This window comes from Panulirus ornatus, chromosome 21, assembly GCF_036320965.1.
Source record: "Panulirus ornatus isolate Po-2019 chromosome 21, ASM3632096v1, whole genome shotgun sequence".
Taxonomy (NCBI): Eukaryota; Metazoa; Arthropoda; class Malacostraca; order Decapoda; family Palinuridae; genus Panulirus; species Panulirus ornatus.
Window position 1 is genome coordinate 14,687,366 of NC_092244.1, and position 19,757 is coordinate 14,707,122.

The 19,757-nt window shown below is 46.0% G+C and overlaps 1 protein-coding gene across 2 annotated transcripts in view; it reads right to left on the reverse strand.

Annotated features, from left to right (window-relative positions):
- LOC139756391 (uncharacterized) overlaps positions 1–19,757 on the reverse strand; it is a 437,124-nt gene that overhangs the window by 335,729 nt on the left and 81,638 nt on the right. For both annotated transcript variants that reach the window (XM_071675795.1, XM_071675793.1), the window contains exon 3: positions 17,168–17,380. The gene's annotated coding sequence lies outside the window, so the exon portion shown is untranslated. The remainder of the gene's footprint in view (positions 1–17,167; positions 17,381–19,757) is intronic.

A 19,757-nucleotide genomic window follows, 5' to 3' on the forward strand; every position in this document is an offset into this window, starting at 1 on the left:
GCTTGTGGTGGTTCCAATTCTCCTAATTCTTAAAATTTACCTCTTCGTCGAGATTTATATATATATATATATATATATATATATATATATATATATATATATATATATATATATATATATATATATATACATACATATACCTGGGGTGTTGTTACTGGGGGAGGGAGGGAAAGAAATAAACAAAAAAAAAGAATAATTCCAGAGAATTTTGAATAGGGAGGGAAAAGTAGTGGCGGATTGGACTACAAGGAGGCATTTGCCGCTCAGCGGGGGCACCTTGGCATCACAAAACACGAGGAATTTGCGAGAAAAATTAAAATCATAACTTCCTCCAACCGGTTACCAAGACATTGGATGCTGCTTTACCCTGCTGCTACTTCGTCGCATATATATATATATATATATATATATATATATATATATATATATATATTATTCCTAAGAGTCCATGGGAAAATGAAACGCGATAAGTTCCCAAGTGCACTTTCGTGTAATAATCATATCGTCAGGGGAGATACAAGAAAGAAATATAACAGTCAAGTTGATAGACAACGAAGAGACGTAGGCAGGACGCTATTTGGTAAACAAGCGACTCACCGAATGGAGGTCCTGTGCGTTCGAGTCTGGCATCAAGCGTATCATATACTTTTTTTTTCCATACGTGCTCGCCATTTCCACCTTAAGCGAGGTAACGTCGAGAAAAGACGACAGAGCCTTAGAGGGAAAATTCCTCGCTTGGCTCCTTACTGTGTTCCTTCTTTGGGAAAGTAATACAGGAAGGGAGGACTGACAACCATCCGCTTCCGCCCCTCTAAGTCGCCCGCTACGAAACACACGGAATACGTGAGCAGTATTCTTTCTCCCTTATCCCTAGGGATATATATATATATATATATATATATATATATATATATATATATATATATATATATATATATATATATCCCTGGGGATAGGGGAGAAAGAATACTTCCCACGTATTCCCTGCGTGTCGTAGAAGGCGACTAAAAGGGAAGGGAGCGGGTGGCTGGAAATCCTCCCCTCTCGTTTTTTTTTCTTTTCCAAAAGAAGGAACAGAGTTGGGCCAGGTGATGATATTCCACAAAGGCCCACTCCTCTGTTCTTAACGCTACCTCGCTAACACGGGAAATGGCGAATAGTTTAAATTGATTGGGAGACATTGTCAACATATGTCCTTGAAATTCTTGACTAAAAGTAGCAGTTGGGGGTTCAAAACGGTTAGACTTGTTACAAGTGAACCACCTGTATGACGTCAGTATTTCGTACTACTGGTCCTTGAAACGGTGAAAGACGACCCTTGAGTATGACCCAGAAAAATTCCAAATTATTCACTAAATGGATTTGTCTTAAAGAGAGAGAGTGTTGAGTGGAATCGACTTATTCTCCGTTATTGGCCACAACGAAGGGAAAAATCTACTAGGGAGAAGGTAATCCAAGGTAATGAAAGAGTGAAAGAAGCAGGTCCCCAGTGACCTCCTTCAAGGCATGATGGTGCGGTGTCTACGCTACACATACACACACATATATATGTATAGCAGGTTACACAACAACCATATTGTAGCCCACCTGAGGAAATCGATGTAGTACGAGAATACGTAAAATAATAATAAAAAAAAAAACGTACAGACACCAGAGGATATACAAGTTGTACGTGAATACATAACGTACGAACACAGACTGCTTGGTGAGGCACAGCGTCATCATAAGGTCATTGCTGTCGCTAGCAAACTAGAGGGCGAGCCCTTATGACAGTCTGTTTCTTTCCTACCACCACCAAGTCTTAGAGAACTCTCTATCCCTTCTCAGGTGCATCCTAACATCATTCTTAAGATCTTCTTTTTCTTCTCTGTTCAACATTTTATTTTGGTTACCCCAACGTTTTACCTCGATAAGGAGTTCTGGGGGCCATGCCTGAAGAAGCACTTCGACACAAAGAACGATAGATCACTACATGAAGTTCTACATGGTTCTGATGGCCACTGTTGATCCAAACCAGCAGTTTGTTTAGCAGGCACGGGAACCTGGTGCCAACGCAAGACAAACATACACTCCACGTCCCCTTAAAAAAAAAAACCCTTCGTTGCTGACTGTTACTAACAATGGTTAAGAAAATGGTAGTTATTCTTAGATGCATTGTCTTAAATGTGGGGTGCGTTGGGCAGACAAAAGGGAGCTAGCCATGGTAGGTGGTGGTGTGGGGGAGGAGGGAGACGGCAGTAGCTACGCCCATCCCTACACATCATCCTTCCTTTCCTCCCCGCCCCCCTCCAACACCACCACCACCACCGCTCATCTCCTCTTCCTTCACCTTCCTCCTCCTCCTCCTCCTCCTACTGCACCAACACCACCTCCTCCTCCTCCCCATTGCCTGGTGAATAACACACTAAGAAGAAGGTGCTTCTGGCCACAAGGGGCCGCTAGAGACCAATGCATCTCCAAACACTTTTTTTTTCCCCCTCTCTCTCTCTCTCACCTACCCGCCCCGGCCACTACCGCCCCGCCCCCGGCCACGCCCGCGATTTCGCGAGTGTATCTTTCATCAGGAGAGACCATCAGGTGAAGGAGGCTGAACCAACCCTTCACCGGGCGGGCAGACCGCCGGCAGGAACTATGGCGCTTTTATTTTCCCCTAGATTGAATAATCCCCCTGGGAGACCCACGGTAATCGGTGACTTGTTGTACGCTTGTTTCCCTTTGATTCAAACAACTTCTTGCGTTTGTTTCTCGACGATCCGGCCCAATTCAAGCCTTCAGGGTCGAACGGATCTCCGTCGCCGGCGGGTAGGTAAGGGCCAAGTGGCCCTACGCTGTGTATGGGATCTTCGGCCGAGTTGGGGGAGGGGGTCGGCAGAGCATCACGATATTGACCCCACCGCATCCCCCCCTCCTTAAACTTACGTCGGATATTTACCCCACATCTTGAACTAGTGGCAAGCGAAAGGGCAGATCGCTTAATAGCCAGCCCTCGACCGCGATAAATAACTCGATGAATAACAGCTCTGACGATGGTTAGGTGATTGGAATTAGCGTACCAATCACCGGCAAGCTATCCAGGAGGCAGGGGACGGTTGGGGTAGTTGGTGAACACGACGGGCGGGGATAGTAAGCGGAGTGGAGGCTATGTACACCATTCGACCCTCCCAAACCCGCGCCAAGTTTTGCCTCCATATTGAAAGACGTGAAGCTTCGAACACCAGTATTTGTTCCAGCCCCGCCCCACCCACCACCACAAGGGCCCCACCCACCCCAACCCACCACCACCACCCCAACCCACCACCACCACCACCAGGGGGGGGGGGGGGATGGAAGGGGGGCGGGGCGGGGGGAGGTTTAGTCCCGTAGGGGGTGTTTTGCTATTTTGGACGGTGGTCCGATGGTGGTTGTGAGGATGGTGGTAGTAGAGGAGGGGTGGTGGTTGGTAGTTGTGGTGACGATTGTGGTGGTGGTGTTGGGGGATGTCGTGGTGGTGGTGGTGGTGGCTGTGAGTGTCCCTGGTTCGAGCCTTGGGATCTGCGAGATGGGAAAGTGTGTTCAACTCTATGATCCGTTCTCACTTACAGGATCTCCCCACCATTCATGAACTCCCCACCATGTATGAACTCACCAACATGCACGATCTCCCCACCATTCATGAACTCCCCACCATGTATGAACTCCCCAACATGCACGATCTCCCCACCATTCATGAACTCCCCACCATGTATGAACTCCCCAACATGCACGATCTCCCCACCATTCATGAACTCCCCAACATGTATGAACTCCCCACCATGCATGAACTCCGCACCATGCACGATCTCCCCATCATGCATGAACTCCCCACCATGTATAAACTCCCCACCATGTACAACCTCCCAACCATGTATTAACTCCCCACCATGTACAAACTCCCCACCATGTATAAACTCCCCACCATGTACAACCTCCCCACCATGTATTATCTCCCCACCATGTATTATCTCCCCACTATGTATTATCTCCCCACTATGTATCAACTCCCCACCATGCATAAACTCCCCACCACGTATTAACCTAAATTTTTCGTGCAATGAGGAAGTTTTGGAATTTGATTTCCCAATATATATCAATCTCATGTGAAAGACACACGAGTCAAGACATATTACGACTGTTGAAGATCACGGGCGAATGTTTATATAAAGATATCATATCTTGTGGATATCAAAGTCAGATATCATATCTTGTGGATATCAAAGTTAGATATTATATCTTGTGGATATCAAAGTTAGATATTATATCTTGTGGATATCAAAGTTAGATATTATATCTTGTGGATATCAAAGTTAGATATGATATCTTGCGGATATCAAAGTTAGATATGATATCTTGCGGATATCAAAGTTAGATATCATATCTTGCGGATACAAGTGAATACAAGATCTGAACTCGTAACAGGAACACAGCTGGAAAACATCATGAAATTTCGTCAGGGGAGAGAGAGAGAGAGGGAGGGGGCGGAGGGAGGGGTGGGTGGTGTAAACCCCCCTCCCCAACCACCACGTCCCCCACCTTCCTCCTCCTCCTCCTCCTTCCCCACCTCCCCCCTGAGAGAGGCGACCTAAGAAAGGGCGGGTCTCGATAAGCGAACATCTGCCGTAGGGCAAACAAGAGTCGTTGGCCAAACACAACTGCTTATGAAATATTTCTCAACAGTTCGTCTGTCGCGCTCGCGCGCGTGCGTGCGTGTGTGTTGTCTAGGTGGGGGTGTGTGAGGGGGTGTGTGTGGGGGTGTGTGTGTGGGGGTATATGGGGAATGAGTGGCAGCGTATTCTTGCCAGTTCGGGAGGCCTTAAGGACAGTTTTCCCAAAGTGGTCGATCTTCTTTTCCTTTTTTTTACGCAGTGGGGGAACCATTACGCGAAGCCAACTGGTAAAGGAGCCACGTAGTTGATGCGTCTGCTCATGATATCGCCGCCCCTGGCTGACTCTCTCTCTCTCTCTCTCTCTCTCTCTCTCTCTCTCTCTCTCTCTCTCTCTCTCTCTCTCTCTCACCGTATAACCCGAGGACGCCGTATTCCATCCTAGGGCTCCTACAGCCTTGAAGGGGTGCGCTGCAGTCAGTATTAGGGGAAGGATGGATGGTGGTCTCCTTCGGAGATATTAGGTCCTCAACGAGACAGTTCTGGAGCGCCCCTGACACCGACATGTCCCCAGCCGTTAGCAATGGCAGCTCTCTCAGCCACTTCCTCACACCCACACAGCAGTGGGCCTTCCGGTACAGGTGTGGATGGAGCGAACCAATTCCAGAAAGCGGGGAAACGCTCGGACGTTTAATACGAGCGCAACGGCGATCGAGATGAGGCCAAGCAAGCACATCAGTTCAACGACGCTCGTTTCAACCTCGTTTAGTAACCCAGGCAGCGAATCTCGAGAGGGAAGTGATCGTGAACATAGGTTGCACAGAGCGTTCACATCTTTACCACAAGTGTGAGACGAAATTCTTGGTAATGTCTGAGGCTTATCAAAGCACATAAGACTGATCTGGGGTGACTCGAGACTTACAGGTAGCCTTAAAGACTTTAACCTGGGGTTAATAGGTAATATAAGACCTTGTCCTGGGGAGTTACCTATGACTTATAGGGAACATAAGACTCTGATCTGGGGTTATCTAAGAACGTATTCTGGGGGGTTACCTAAGACTTATAGGGAACATAAGACTTTGATCTGGGGTTATCTGAGCACGTATTGTGGGGGGTTACCTGCCAACCTAAGACCTTGTTCTGGGGTCATCCCAGACTCAACGGCAACATAACTACATGAACTGGAGGTCACCTTTTGCCACCCAAGGGAAAGAAATTGTACCTGGTACCATTCCCCTCGACAACATCCTAGTGCCACAGTGTCATCTATTGCCGACCGGACTGATCGCTCGTAGCATTTACGATGGGTCTGAACCACTCCATCCTCACCCTCAGCCATGACCAATGCACCACAGAGCAAGACAACTTTTATCATTAAGACATCACTCTGCTGTAGCTGCCATTAGTCATAATGAGTATGACAAGCGATGAGCGATCCACTAGCCTATGGCACCCAGCCTAGCCAAAAGACTACGTGAGGTATTATGGTTGATTAGGGGTTACATAGTTAAGGTGTCGTGTGGGTCAAAGGTAATGCATGACCAGTCATGGGTGGGAGAGAGAGAGAGAGAGAGAGAGAGAGAGAGAGAGAGAGAGAGAGAGAGAGAGAGAGAGAATGTAAAGTGTCATATACGTCACGGGAAGCTAATGACAACTGTAACATGAGTCAAGTACGAGGATTGTCATGGAAGTGTGTCCAGTGTCAAGGGTAATGAGCATAAACCATTAGGGTCAACAGGTACAAGCATAAAGCACGATTGTGGCCTTAGTGACGAGCGTCAACGGAAGTGTCATAAGAAATTGGTGTCACTTTATGAAAATTGTCATTCGTCCAGACACATACACGAAACAAGTGTTATTCTATTAAGTATCCTGTATTCATTCATTTTCAATTACTAGGCTACGTCTACTTTCTGTTTCCTCATTATCCCTCGTCTACCTTCCATTTCCTAACTATCCCTCGTCTACCTTCCATTTCCTAACTATCCCTCGTCTACCTTCCATTTCCTAATTATTCCCGTTTTACTGCTTTGCAGTCTACAATCACGATGTATTTCCCACTTCTCATCATCTTCTAGTTGTTCCGTCTCTTTTCTTACTTATCTCTCCTCATATCCATATGAAATTTTCTCATAACCTTTTCCAATTCCCTATTTCTCTTTTTCCATTTCTTCCTCTCCCTCTTTTTTTTACTCATTCATGTCCTCATCTCAAGTTAAGACATCCCCCTCCACTTCCTTCCCTCACTCTCTACATACCCTACACCCAACCCTCCACTCCCCTCCCTAAAAACACGTTCACACGCCTTTCTCCTTTCCCCTTGACTGCCACCTCTTCCCCTTGGAAAGCTGTTCCTCAGGGCATTCCCCTGGTTCCCCTTGCTCTCACACCACGCACCTCCCTCTCTCCTCCCTCCCTCACATATCCCCTCTCCCTCCAAGTCCAAGCCTCTTCACTTTACAGCACTCCATTCCCCTGTTTTGCTCTCCCTCCCTCCTCTGGCTCTACCTCCTCTTCATCATCTCCTCCTCTATTCTCTCTCCCTCTCTCCCCTTTCCTGTCTCCCCCCCCCTCAGCTCCACCCTCCTCCGGGGGCTTCCTGGCGGCCCGGGCTACTATAGAGAGAAATTGATACGCCCTGGATAAACTGTTTATATAATTAGGCAGATCCTTTCTTTTCCCAGGCTATTCACAGTGCCAGTCTTGAAATCTTCCTTTTGAATGTCGGGTGTTGCGTGAGGCATGATAAGTTCCACCAGTCTCCTGAAGCCAGGCCAGGCCAGGCCCCCTCCGTCCCTAAAGAGAGAGAGAGAGAGAGAGAGAGAGAGAGAGAGAGAGAGAGAGAGAGAGAGAGAGAGAGAGAAGACCTACCTCCCGGAGACTCGAAAGTCGCCACCAGCTCCCTAAATTAATTACATACCTTTCTCCCGTTGGCGTTAAGGTGGGAAATCAACAACCCAACCTTTTTCTTTTTCATTTTTTTTTTTTCCTTCCCCCTCTAGCATCAAGGATCGACATCAATTTAAGAGCCATATCTGCGGGTGGAGAGAGAGAGAGAGAGAGAGAGAGAGAGAGAGAGAGAGAGAGAGAGAGAGAGAGAGAGAGATTGGGAGGGAGGGAGAGAGAAAGGAAGAGTGTGTGAGAGAGAGAGAGAGCTGAGAGAGGGCTGAAGTCTTCGTCGGAAACGAAACAAAAATACGACAGTGGTATTCCAAAAAATCTCACCCCCACTTGCTACCACCTATTCAGCGCTTGCTGCTTAGCCCGTGGGCATTATTCCTACCGTATTGAAAGGCCGCCGTAAGGACCAATACCTTATGGCCCCCACCTGCCTCACCACGACCCCAAGGGTCTCCCGGGGTAAGGTCGAGATTAACCCGTCGTCCCCGCGATACACTTGGGCCAACAGGGGGCCCCCCGACTGAATGACTGGATACACAAACTGCTTTTGATTGAGTTAGAAACATCTTTTCAATGGGAGAAAAGCTTGTGAAATATGTACCATGTTTGTTCTGTCATTTTGCTATTGAGGGAAATATGAGCCTTGGCGATCCCGTGTGACAAAGTATCGCTCACCAGCTTGTTCCAGACATGTGTCGCCTGGAGTTCCGCGCCTGGAAAAGGAGGAATTAAGGCGACTTTCCAATTAACGACGCCTCGACGCGCGCATGACGCCGCCTTCTCTTCATCATGATGATGCACATGATTACGACGACGGGTGATGAGATGAAGGCTCGTCCTGCAGACCATTCTACCCAGTGGACGACGACGACGACGACGAAGTGGAGGAGGACGAGGAGGAGGAGGAGGAGGGTACTGGTTTCTTCTTCGTCGATGCCCCGTAAGAACCCGACGGAGGAAGGAGAAGCGGACGGTGGCGTCGGGCGGGGCGACGAAGACGACGAAGAGGACAACGAACTTCTCTGGAAATCGGGCGCTTCCTTGGGACAAACCAAAAAGAAAAAAAAAAAAAAAAAAAGGAGAAATGATATAAAAAAAAAAGCAAGCGGAGACTTCTGGAAAACACGAAGGGTCTCTAAGCAATGCCGCTAATTATTTATGAAGAATCAAACGAGAAACAAACAAGAATGAAAAATATTTTGCACTTAGGGGACATCGCTTGACGCATATTCATACGTCTTCCAAAGAATCACAAATTGGATCCTTTTCAGACCAACTCATTAGCATCCAGCGACACGCATGGGGGGGTGGGGGGGAGGGGGGAGACTACTGGTGGGGTAGAGGAGGAGGAGGAAGGGGGGGAGAGAGGAAGCAGGACAGGGCAAAGGAGGAGGAGGGATGGGTGGGTTGGGGGCAAGGGGAGGGCGCGGGGCGGCACACAGCTTAAGACCTGAGAGAGAGAGAGAGAGAGAGAGAGAGAGAGAGAGAGAGAGAGAGAGAGAGAGAGAGACAGAGAGAGAGAGAGAGAGAGAGAGAGAGAGAGAGAGGCCCACACTAAGTGAGAGGTGGGGAAGGTGGTGTGTGGCGGGCCACCACCCAAGTTACTACACCATGTGAAGCGCTTGACAACCCTCTCTTGATGCACGCTGTGTGTGTGTGTGTGTGTGTGTGTGTGTGTGTGTGTGTGTGTGTGTGTGTGTGTGTACGTTGCCTGAAGGACAAAAAATATTATATATAATGATATAAGGAGGTGGTAGACCACCCTCAGTCCTACTTAGCTGAGAAATCGCATATATATATATATATATATATATATATATATATATATATATATATATATATATATATATATATATATATATTATCCCTGGGGATAGGGGAGAAAGAATACTTCCCACGTATTCCCTGCGTGTCGTAGAAGGCGACTAAAAGGGGAGGGAGCGGGGGGCTGGAAATCCTCCCCTCCCATTTTTGATTTTCCAAAAGAAGGAACAGAGAAGGGGGCCAAGTGAGGATATTACCTATAATGCTCAGTCCTCTCTTCTTAACGCTATCTCGCTGACGCGGGAAATGGCGAATATGTATGAATATCTATCTATCTATCTATCTATATATATATATATATATATATATATATATATATATATATATATCCCTGGGGATAGGGGAGAAAGAATGCTTCCCACGTATTCCCTGCGTGTCGTAGAAGGCGACTAAAAGGGAAGGGAGCGGGGGGCTGGAAATCCTCCCCTCTCTTTTTTAGTTTTCCTAATGAAGGAATAGAGGAGGGGGCCAAGTGAGGATATTCCCTAAAAGGCTCAGTCCTCTGGTCTTAACGCTACCTTGCTAACGCGGGAGATGGCGAATAGTATGAAAAAAAAAAAAAAAAAAAAAAAAAAAAAAAAAATATATATATATATATATATATATATATATATATATATATATATATATATATATATATATGCAGGAAGACGCATTAAAAGAATAAGGGTGTATAATTCCCGTACGCCCATAAAGAAGGTGTTTGAGGGAGGTAACTATGAGAAATGTTAAAAGGGTGTTGAAAGGAGATACGTTAAGAGCAGGAGAGGCAAGGGGGGGTTAATGGGAAGGGGGGAAGTGGGAGGGGGAGTGGGAGGGGGGGTGGGGGCGGTGGGGGCCCTCATAGGTCATGTCAGGCTACCATCTTACCCCCCTACCTACCTACGCTTGCCTACCTACCTCCCTCCCTACCTATGCTTGCCTACGTTCCTCCCTCCCTACATATGCTTGCCTACGTGCCTCCCTCCCTCCCTACGCTTGCCTACCTCCCTCCCTCCCTACATATGCTTGCCTACGTGCCTCCCTCCCTCCCTACGCTTGCCTACCTCCCTCCCTCCCTACCTATGCTTGCCTACCTCCCTCCCCCACTACCTATGCTTGCCTACGTTCCTCCCTCCCTACCTATGCTTGCCTACCTCCCTCCCTCCCTACCTACGCTTGCCTACTCCCTCCCTCCTTACTCCGCTGTGACAATATGTGACCCGGTTATTTTCATCGGAGCGCACACATTATATCCTGCTTGTGTATCGGAATAAAAAAGTGTAGGTTTTAACAACTTCTGAGACCCGGATTGTCTATTGCTTCGTACTGCGACCTTAGAGAGAGATGACATCGTTATGTGATCTCAGAGATGACTTACGTGATCTTAGAGATGACTTCGTTATGTGATCTTAGAGATGACTTCGTTAAGTGATCCTAGAGACTGATGACTTCGTTATGTGATCTTAGAGATGACTTCGCTATGTGATCCTAGGTTGAGATGATAGATCCGTGATGACTTGCTGTGTCTGTGATGACGTGGTGTCTGTGGTGACGTGTTTCTGTAATGACGTGGTGTGTCTGTGGTGACGTGTTTCTGTAATGACGTGGTGCGTCTGTGGCGACGTGTTTCTGTAATGACGTGCTGTGCCTATGACGTGTGTCTGTAGTGACGTGCTGCGTATGTAGTTGATGTGCACGTACTGACGTGTGTCTGTGATGACGTGCTGTGCATGCAGTGACGTGCTTTGTCTGTGGTGACGTGCTGTGTCTGTGATGACGTGCTGTGTCTGTGATGACGTAACGTGCCATGTCTCGTCCGTGTTGAAGTGCCATCCACTTCAAATCACTTCATGTTGACCTGCCTGATGTAAAGTGTACAGTATGAGGTGACAATAGTGGGGGAGGGGGGTTCGTGATTCGCTTAGCCCGCGTCCGTGGCTCGCTGCTGTCCTTTGCGACTTGACGTAAATGTGTACTAAAACGACGTATTTGCATGACGTAAACGCCTACTTAAATGACGTATTTGCATGACGTAAACGCGTGCTAAAACGACGTATTTGTATGACGTCAACGCGTACTTAAATGACGTATTTGCATGACGTAAACGCGTGCTAAAACGACGTATTTGTATGACGTAAATGCGTACTTAACGTATTTGCATGACGTAAACGCGTACTTAAATGACGTATTTGCATGACGTAAACGCGTGCTAAAACGACGTATTTGTATGACGTAAATGCGTACTCTAATGACGTACTTGCATGACGTAAACGCGTACTAAAATGAGGTTTCTGCATGACGTAAAAGCAAACTTAAATGACGCATTTGCATGACGTAAACGTGTACTTAAATGACGCATTTGCATGACATAAACGCGCACTATAATGACGTATTTGCATGACGTAAACGCGTGCTAAAATAACATATTTGCATGACGTAAATGCGTAGTAAAATGACTTATTTGCATGACGTATTCATTCCGACGTGACGATGCAGTGAAGAACTGCAACTATCCATCTGAAAAATCAAATAGCAAGCAATGAATAAGGAGAGAGAGAGAGAGAGAGAGAGAGAGAGAGAGAGAGAGAGAGAGAGAGAGAGAGAGAGAGAAATACGAAAACACACGAACGAAATATGGAATACAGTGACAAAAGACGATCGTGGTCCAAACACTCAATAATATAATAAGAAGGAAAAAGGACAGCTGTTGGAGAGGCATTTCGAGATGTGGTCACAGAGGAGGTAAGGGGCTGGCAACGACAGGTGGAGGGGGCACCGGTGTGAAGGTGAACTAGGGAAAGACGAGATAAATCATAGGTGATGTGGGTACGAGAAGGGAAGGATAAAGGGAAGGGAGGGAGAAGGGGGGTGGTGTTGTGTGAAGGGTGGGGTGGGGTTGAGGTGGGTTGCGATGGGGGGTAAGGTGGTGTGAAGGTGGGGGGGACAAAGAGAATGAAGAAGTGAGGTGGTGTGTTGAGCAGCCTGTGTGTTGAAAAGGCAGGCAGGCAGGAAAGCGTGGACGCTGCCGTCGAAAAAGAAATTGGGGGTTTGGGGGGGGGGGTGATGAGCGGCTACGAATGAGGAAGAAAAAAAAGAAAGAAAATGGACACGAAGGGATTTAAGGGCATGACGTACAGAGTAAACAGGATGAGAGAGAGAGAGAGAGAGAGAGAGAGAGAGAGAGAGAGAGAGAGAGAGAGAGAGAGAGAGAGAGAGAGAGAGGCAGCGTTAGCTTAGGCGAGTTTAGCTAACACCAACGCCACGACCTACTTAGCTAAATACGACCTAACGTTAGCCCATTCTGATCGGAACGAAACTGAAGGAGTCTCTTTTTGGGAGGTGGGGGAGGAGGAGGAGGCGAGGTGGCGCGACTGACTGCATCACAGTCTACAATAATGTGGGGCTCACAATCTGGGTTCACTATACGAAGATATTTCTCCCTATTTTTCCCTACCTCTGCTCTCCCTCTTCTCCGGCTACATCAGACAGTACAGGGAAGGCAAATTACCCTCTATAGGTCGTATCAGACGCAGGATCGGCATTAAAAATTACCAAGACTTTAGAGGAAATCAATTTAATAAGATTTTGTACTGAAGCGCTGTGGTTCTCTGGGGGGGCCACAACACAGAAATGCGAAAATCGACCTGATGTTAATGAAGAGCTGATACACAAGGGGAAAAAGAGAACACGACACGTAAACTGAGTGGAAATAATGCAATGAAAAGGGGGGAACAAAATATACTACGAAGAATACGAGTAAAGAAGAGAAGAGATAGAAAATATGAAGCATAGAATTAAGAGGAAATGTCCAGAGAAAGATGAAATGAGATAAAAAAAATGGATATTGAAATGATATCATTATCATTACCAGTAAGGGAAAAAAGGGGAAAAGAGGGGAAAAAAGGGGGGGGGGCGGGAATTTGTGGGGTGGGACGGGGCTAAGTACCTTAACTACTAGTTAAGTACTTTCAATGGTTCTCAAATCATCAACGGTGGTGAAATACATACACTCCAACCTGACAAGCTTTGGCTAATGCGGGTATAAATTTTTTTCCCCTTCCTTCCTTCCTTCCCCCGCATCAATATTTTTCCCCCCGGACCAAATAATACTCCCAGTCGAAAATCTCTCATCCATTATAGATTTGTGTTTATACATCAAGGAAAGAAAGAAATAATATATCGGGTCCAGAATACGCAATAAACATGGTAGATTCGCCGGGACACTGACTGTATCATTAACTCCCCAGTTGAAAATTCTCTCATCCATTATAGATTTGTGTTTATACATCAGGGAAAAAAAAAATATATCGGGTCCAGAATACGATATAAATATTGTAGGTTCGCCGAGACACTGCCCATCATTATATTCACATCAGCGCAACCCTCTTCTCATCAGTCAAAATCAGAGCGAAAATAGCAGCATGCCCCCCTCCTCCTTCTTCCCTCCTCATCCTACCTCCTCCTTCTCTTCTCCCGCACGGAAACTTAGCTTCGGATCCATCATAAACTAAAATGCAGATTATTCCCGCATCTTAAGAGCCATGTTGGCCCGAGGCGCCTCCGTCGCCCAACACGACGAAGGAACCCACCCCCGCCTGCCTCAGAACTTACAACAACAAGTGCCTCCTCGCTCGCCGCTCCCCTCCGCCCGCCACCGTTTCTTGCCCCGCCTCGCCCAGCCATCTGCCCCAGCCACGATGGCTGTGATTAATCTCCTCCTGACTGCTATACCATAACTGTTTTATCCCTTAATGTTCTCTCTCTCTCGCTTGCTTCCTCCTATAGGTGCATATATATATATATATATATATATATATATATATATATATATATCTTTTTTTTCATACTATTCACCATTTCTCGCGTCAGCAAGGTAGCGTTAAGAACAGAGGACTGAGTCCTTGAGGGAATATCCTCACTTGGCTCCCTCCTCTGTTCCTTCGTTAGGAAAACTAAAAACGAGAGGGGAGGATTTCCAGCCCCCCGCTCCTTTCCCTTTTAGTCGCCTTCTACGACACGCAGGGAATACGTGGAAGTATTCGGTCTCCCCTATCCCCAGGGATATATATATATATTATCCATGGGGATAGGGGAGAAAGACTACTTCCCACGTATATATATATATATATATATATATATATATATATATATATATATATATATATCCCTGGGGATAGGGGAGAAAGAATACTTCCCACGTATTCCCTGCGTGTCGTAGAAGGCGACTAAAAGGGGAGGGAGCGGGTGGCTGGAAATCCTCCCCTCTCGTTTTTTTTTTTAATTTTCCAAAAGAAGGAACAGGAAAGGGGGCCAGGTGAGGATATTCCCTCTAAGGCCCAGTCCTCTGTTCTTAACGCTACCTCGCTAACGCGGGAAATGGCGAATAGTTTGAAAGAGAAAGAAAAGAATATATATATATATATATATATATATATATATATATATATATATATATATATATAAACAGCATATGATATTCACCTCTGACTCAGGTTTAGTGTTTGATGGATCAGCGACCCTTTATTTTCTGAACGAGCTGAATTAATAAATAATAATGTTGCCAGGTGGCCAAATGACACACGACATGCGACTGTCACAGACTGTGATTTGACGGCACATTATCTTCCATTAAGGACAGACATAAAAGCTAAATGCGAGAGAGTAGTATGATTTAAGACGGGTCGTAAAGGAAGTGTGTACCAGAGAGGGCATGAATAGATACCACAATATACAGACATCATAAAATAATCACGAAATAAAAAAGGGAATCGGATCGTATGAGAAACGATCAGATTATAGAGTAGAGGATGAGTATAAGTGCTTTGGGAGGCTGTATGTAGTGCCTGATCCACTCCAAGGGATTGGAAAGGAATCTAATTGATGACAGTTAAAGGTCAGTAAGCAGAATTAGATTACCATAAATAAAGTTCAGTTCACGGTCGTAAAACAAGCGAGGATCAGGGGCATACCTGAGTACCACAACACAGCTGAAGGACTGGTCTTATAAATACCATAAAACAAGAGAACATCGATGCGGAAGACAGAACTTCAAAACACAAAGGCTCACGTGTATTGCCAGTATCATACTGAAAACTGTGTGGCAAAGGAGAGTGACCTCTGCTTACAGTGCAGTCAAAGGGACGTATGCTCCCGACACTAATTGCAATGATAGCTGTAAATCCATTCTCTATCTATCTATCAAACCACCTACTCAAGTCATAGCCCTTCTGTCGACTTTAGAGACATTACGTATCACAATGGAGAACCCTTACTGAACTGTACGTTCCTACCTGGTTACGAAACCCCACGCACAACAAATGAGTAAATAAGGATTGAAAAAAATTGAATGTTTCCGCGACAGAGCGTCACTTCAGCAGACAATACGCGGGTGAAATAAAGACAAGTACAGACAGATGGCTGGAGGATTTCGTACTACCTCCCTCGTATTCTTTCTAAAGTCCTGATGGGCAGCGAGAGATTGTACAGTACTGCCAAGCAAGGCTAATTCTTTCTAAAGACCTGATGGGCAGTACTGCCAAGCAAGGCTATAGGCAAAAAGGGTACTACTGGCAAGGCCACAGCCCTCGCCTTCTTCAAGGGGGAATAAGGACACACGAAGATCAAGGCAGAGGAGGTTTAAAGGGGGGGTTTCAAGCAGCAGGAAGGAGGAGGGTGGTGTTGATGCAGGAGAGTAGGGCAACAGCATGACATTTCCACCAGCTTTAGCTTTCAAGACTCAAGTTCCACACTATCATTACTACAGCCTCAGCTTGACCACAGAACCCCTCACCACAATCACCACCGCGTCTTCTGCTGGACCCCATACCCCATACCACGTCAGCAGCTGGACCCCATTCCCACACCACGTCATCTGCTGGACCACAGTCCAACACCACGTCTTCTGCTGGGCCCCCTACACACCATGTCATCTGCTGGACCCCATTCCCACACCACGTCATCTTCTGGACCACAGTCCCACACCACGTCTTCTGCTGGAACCCATACACTACACCACGTCTTCTGCTGGATCCCCACACCACCACACCACAATCACCACGTCCACAACTGGAAAATTGATGGGTTTTTGATGACGCTGAAGGCCAACTTAACCACATGGTGTCCAGATGATCAAATATTCTTCCTCATCACGCCACCACCACTACTTTAAAAGTACAAAAGCAGAAACGAAACGTGCCATCAATTCCCTCCCAGCCCATAAATCCACGAAGGCTGATCCGCAAATGGTGTGGGAACAGCGAGACAAACATGCGTGTTCAAACTGATCTTGTAACAATAACTGACTTGACTCGATTTTGAAGTGAATGACAGGGCTAACCAGAGGGAATGCTCGAGAAGATAAAAGTGTGTTTGGTGAGCTGGGGGGGATCCATCACAAATTTTGATGTATAAACCATTCCCACCCCACACCCACCCAACACACACACACACACACACCTCTAAGCACTCATCCTCACCACCTTGTCAGAATCTGGACACAGTGGCTATTACAGTAATCAATTGTCAAGAAAATGGTTTGTATATATATATATATATATTTTCTGTATAAAAGAGGGCAGACTTCTGTGTGTTTGATTGCGTTGTTTGTGCTTCCGTGTGTGTGTGTGTGTGTGTGTGTGTGTGTGTGTGTGTGTGTGTGTGTGTGTGTGTGTGTGTGTGTGATTTTATATAAATATCTTTCTTAAGAAACAGAAATGAATAAAACACTGAAGGCAATATTGATGATAATGATAATAATAATAATAATAATAATAATAATAATAATAATAATGATAATAATAATAAATAATAATAATAATACAATAATAATCTTTCTTACATACCTTGTCTGCCATTTCCCGCCTTAGCGAGGTAGCGCTCGGAACAGATGGTCGAACTTCGAAGAACCCCAGGGTACATCAAGTGACTGTGGTCCACCGTGCGGTCATCTCTGGCCGTGGATGGTGAGCCTCTGGCTTCGCCATGAAGTAAATGACGGCTGGGGACTGCATCTGGTTGCAAATATGGCCATTAGTCGTTTCTTCTTGACGCCACATCTGCAAAACAGAAATGTAATTAGAAACTGAATATCTCTACTACTACTACTACTACTACTACTAATACTTCTACTTTTGCTGCCGATACTACTAATACTAGTACAATGATGAAAGGGCCAAGTTCAGGAAGAGAGAGAGAGAGATAAAAAAAAAAAAAAAAAAAGAGATGAATCTAATCACGACTCACAAGTGGTGTTGCCAAAGGAACAGATATACAGACAAACGCGCAAACACTGCAGGAAGAACAAACACAGGAGGCGAGTAATACACCCACAGTCATATTGTTTGGGATGTAAATAAAAATGACCTCATTAATGTTTACGCTTCCATATTCATTACAACTGGTAAACACGAACGAAGCAATATGACACACAAAGTTCTAAACGCATCTTTTTTTTTTCTCAAAATATTTCTCTCTGATAAAGAAACACTTCAGGCGACTAGCTGGTTAGGTCTTCTGGTTTAGCTTCACTGCACTGGTTGGGGTTCGATCCCCTGGATGGGTAGACTGGCTGCACAGTTCACCCGGCTGTTCATCCTTCCCTCGGCTGGTAGATACATGGGAAAGTACATGACAGGTGTGAGAGGTCGTCCAGCCAGCCAATCGACAGCTCATAACTTGGTTCGAGTTAACCCAGGAATGTTCATGGCTGGAGACATGGCCCTCATTGGCCGACCCGTGAGTGTAACGAGGGTTGGTACTTTTTACTTTTGTGATGAATAAACGTTTTCTAAGATCAGATAGGTAGTATATGAGAGAGAGAGAGAGAGAGAGAGAGAGAGAGAGAGAGAGAGAGAGAGAGAGAGAGAGAGAGAGAGATCCTCCATGCCATCTCTCATAGCCTGAACTATATTATTTAGCCCCTCAATCCATCGTTCAATTTACTACTTCAGTCTCCATACTTCCTTCTCTTTCCACCTAATGCGCCATCTCACGATTCATCCCCAGTCTAATCTAACAGTCTGTCTGTCTCTATCAAGTCTCGCCTTTCTTTAAGAATACCTTATCTCACTTCTACGTCCCCATCAAACCTTTTAAGTCTTTATCTTATCTTTAAATATCTGTTACATCTTAAATCATCTCTCAGTCTCATACATCTCAACCTCTCGTGTTATCTCTCAGCAACAGCCCCTCTGTGTTCAACCCCGAACCTCAACACCAAAACCCCTAAAGTAACTTGAAAACCCCCCTTAACCCATTACTAAAACCTCACCCTACATCTCAAGCCTTTTAACCCCACTCTTTCTTTAGCTTCGCCAACTATTCAACTCTACATCCTCCTTCTCAAACCCCTTATCTAACTCCCCAAAACCACACCCCCCCAAAGTCTCATCACTGATCCCCCCTTCATCCGATTTCCAAATCCCGTCTCTCAGTGTCTCATCCTCTCTCACCCACTTCACCGTCCTCGCCATCTCGCGTCCTCCCCCCCCCCCCCCCTCACAACAACTTCCAGTCTCGTCCATTCTTCTTACGATCCGCCAAACATGTCATCCATTAGTCTCCCATTTCTCAATTACCCCAAAAAGCCAATCTCCCTTCGCGCGCTTCCCCTGCAATGGCATTCTTGGCAAAATCTCCAAACAGGTATTCTGAGGTAGGTTCGTAAACAAAGTATTCATCTTCACTAAATTTCAAAATCGTGAAATCATATAACCTCGCATCAACCTTCCATAAAGATTTATCAGCACATCGATAAAACGTGTGTGTGTGTGTGTAACTATGTTTGGTAAAGTCATCTCCCCTGAGCTCTTGAAACCTTAACTCTGTTTCCAATCTCCTTCCCTGCCTCAGAGCTACCTCACTCTATGTCTCCCAGGCTCCTCCTAATTTCTCCGTCTCATCACATTATCTCTATTCCCCATTTGGTCAACTTCAAAACCCAAAGCCCTTGCCTCAAAAATTACTCTTAGTTCATTCTTCCATCCCTTTTACTCCCATCTATCAACCCCTTCCCATCTTTTTTTTATCTCCCAACCACTACCCCTCCATCAATCTCAACCTTACCTCTCAACCTACAGTATGACTCTCAAACCCTGACGGATCCCATTCCTCAAAAGCAGCAAAGGGTAGGAGTAAAGGCTTCTCAAGGTTTTACTTCCAATAGGGTTTCCCTTACGTTCCATCCTATTTACGTCCATGCAGGCGTACTTCGCCAATGCAGGGCCTCTCAGGGTTTTTACTTACAGTAGGGTATCCCTTCCGTTCTATCCTTTTCACTTCCATATAGGCTAACTTCACCAGTGCATGCAAAGTCTTTCTCCCATTCTTTTTTTGATATTTTCTTTCTGCCGGCTGTTGGTGCCGGAGGTGAATGGAGACGGGTTGGGGAACGAGACTTCGGACTGCTCTATCTTCACCTCATCCACATACAGC